The sequence below is a fragment of the Hyla sarda genome, unplaced genomic scaffold (genome assembly GCF_029499605.1).
Source record: "Hyla sarda isolate aHylSar1 unplaced genomic scaffold, aHylSar1.hap1 scaffold_1380, whole genome shotgun sequence".
Taxonomy (NCBI): domain Eukaryota; kingdom Metazoa; phylum Chordata; class Amphibia; order Anura; family Hylidae; genus Hyla; species Hyla sarda.
In genome coordinates this window covers 18,209-21,162 of record NW_026608009.1, presented here as the reverse complement: position 1 = coordinate 21,162, position 2,954 = coordinate 18,209, and the positions used below count along the sequence as shown (strand labels likewise).

Here is a 2,954-nt window from a genome sequence, read left to right as displayed (position 1 = left end):
CTCTCTCCCCCTGCCTTTCCTGGGGGTTTATCGGGGTATACACGCGCACACACGCACCCTCATTTTACCATGGATATTTGGGTAAAAAACTTTTTTTACCCAAATATCCTTGGTAAAATGAGGGTGCATGTTATAGGCCGGTGCGTGGTATACCCCTATAAATACGGTATATATATATAGATAGATAGATAGATAGATAAAAAAAAGTCAGTTCTGTTATGGTGAATATATTTATTGTGTGATTGACAATTGATTGGTAATAAAGGTTTTTTCAATCAAAAATCTGTTCTTATCAGTTTAATATCTGATACGTCCCCTATCTGGGGACCATAAATTAAATGGATTTTTGAGAATGGGAGCCGATTTGGAAACTTGCTTCCGTCGCCCAATGCATTGACCCGATATGGCAGTATCTTCGGGTACAGTGCACCACCCCATTCCAGTGTTAAAAAAGACAGATTCTTATTTAATCCTCTGTGGGTGCTGCTGCAGCTGTTGCCTGCCTTGTCATGTCAATCAGTCTGGCTGCAGAAGGTGCCGCTGCTGTCCAGACCCAGTACTGCTGAATGGCCTCCTTAATTGGATAAGCTCATCGTATCCTCACAAAAAAAAAAGAGTTCCACAATTAGAGACCACAATAATGAGTTGCACTGACTGGTTTATGAACGTCTATCCATTTGGCGTTTTACTGACTATGTTTGCACACTGATTGATGTCATAAAAACTAAAAAAAAAATAATAATACTAATCTAGCACACCTGTGCAGGTTTGACATGACATGATACGTAGCTGTCTTGCAGGTGGTGCTGAATCCTGTTAAATGATGTGAGGGTCTCATGGTTATTCACAAGGGTGCGTCATTGCTGTTGCTTGACCATGCATTGGTTCTGTGGTCAGTGAATGATAAAAACAAAATTTGCCATCCATTGATTGATGAGAAATCAGCCATGAGGCATTTGTTTTTAGAAACTGCTGCTCACAACCAATGTTGCAATGGAGTGTCTCCATCTGCTGGTGGTATTGGATAAGCATTAGTGCTATGATGGGGTCTGAAGAAGAAGAAGAAGATGGAAAAAAATTAATAAAAAAAAGAAAGAAAGAGAGAGAGACTGACTGAGTGAGTGGGTAAGAGAGAGAGTGAGTGAGTGATTGAGTGAGTAATTGAGTGAGTGAGAGAGAGAACAAATGAATTAAAGTGAGTGAGTGTGTGAGTGAGAATGAATGAAAGTCTGAATGACAGAAAGAAAAAAGTATGAAGAAAGAAGTATGAAGAAAATAAAATGTATATGGAGTTGCAAACATGTATAAATGTATATGGAGTGCAATCTACAAAGCTGTTGAGGCTGGTCCTCATGGGAGGATTGTTGCACCCAGGACCTTTAGTTCTATTAAAGGTCATTCAATGCCACTGCCAGGTGTAAACAGCAGAAGAACCAGAAGCACCACCAGCACGACCATGGGTTGTCAGATTACCCTGATTCAGCAAAGAGTCCAAAAGGATGCAGGTGAATACTGTTTATTTTCAGTTTCTCGTTACAGTTGGTTTGATTCCGTGTCCGGACAGCCAGGGAGGTGGCTGCAGGCAACAAAGGTAGGCGTGTTGTTTTCATATGCAGATCTTAACCCCTTAAGGATGGAGGGTGTGCCCATACGCCCCCGTTTCAAAGTCCTTAAGGACTGAGGGTGTATGGATACGCCCGTGGGAATTTCGGTCCCCGCCGCTAGCCGTCAGGGACCGGACCGAGATGCCTGCTGAAATCTTTCAGCAGGCATCCTGTGAAAATGCCTAGGAGGGTCCTGAGAACCCCCCATGTCGGCCATGGCGGCAAATCGATGTTTGTGGCAATTCCGGGCTGATCGGGTCTCTGATAACCCGATTGCCCGGAAAATAGGGATGAAAGGATTTGTCAGTGACAGCCCCAATCCTCCTAAGGGATAGGAGTGAGGTGGCAGTGGTGCCATCCCCCCCTATCCCCTGCCATTAGTAATGACTACTGACCAATGGCAGTTAAAGGCGGAGGGGTTACCATGGAAATTCCCCGCCCTGCCCGCCCCTGGATGTCAGGCAGAGAGGGGGGGGGGGGGGGGGAGAAGATGGTGGCGGTACCTGTGGGTTTGCCCCCCCCTCCATGCGAATGTACAGGGTACATTCACAAGGGGCGGGGGTTTACAGTTAGTCTCTCGCTGCAAGCTAGAGATGCAGGAAATTTTCTGCTGCAGCTCAAACTCCCAGCAGGAAACTCGCTGTAATCCCCCGGCAGTCTGAATGTACCCTAAAAACACTACCTATAAACATACCCCTACACAGTCCCCCCCCCACCCCCAATAAAAATGAGAAACCTCTGGTATGGCACGGTTTCTAAAACGTAGTCTCCAGCTGTTGCAAAACAACAACTCCCAGTATTGCCAGACAGCCATTGACTGTCCAGGCATGCTGGGAGTTTTGCAACAGATGGAGGCACTCTGTTTGCGAAACACTGCCGTAGGGTAATTTTGGTATCCGAGGCAAGTCTAACTCTTGCATCCGTAATTTAGGCCTTAAATGCGCATGGCGCTCTCTCACTTTATCGTACTCGGTAAAAATTGCCCAACAAATTTTGGGGGGCTTTTTCTCCTTTTACCTTTTACAGCGGTTCTGACATAAACGCACAAAAATAAATACCCACATGTGACCCCATTTTGGAAACTACACCCCTCACGGAATGTAAGAATGGGTATAGTGAGCTTTAACACCCCACAGGTGTTTGACAAATTTTCATTAAAGTTGGACGTGAAAATGAAAAATTTTATTTTCTTCACTAAAATGCTGGTGTTATCCCAAATTTTTCATTTTCACAAGGAGTAATAGGAAAAAAAGCCATTGATGGCTGGGAAATATTGGAACATGGAGGTAGGCATCTTTGATGTCCACTGAAGAAAGAAATTCCCCTTGTTCCATGGATGCCACTACCGAA

General features: G+C 44.7%; 1 non-coding gene across 1 annotated transcript; it reads left to right on the top strand.

The window, feature by feature from the left end:
- Positions 1-248: 248 nt before the first annotated feature.
- LOC130306548 (U2 spliceosomal RNA) lies at positions 249-435 on the top strand. The gene has a single exon (XR_008855886.1). It is a non-coding gene; the product is annotated as a U2 spliceosomal RNA (small nuclear RNA).
- Positions 436-2,954: the final 2,519 nt, after the last annotated feature.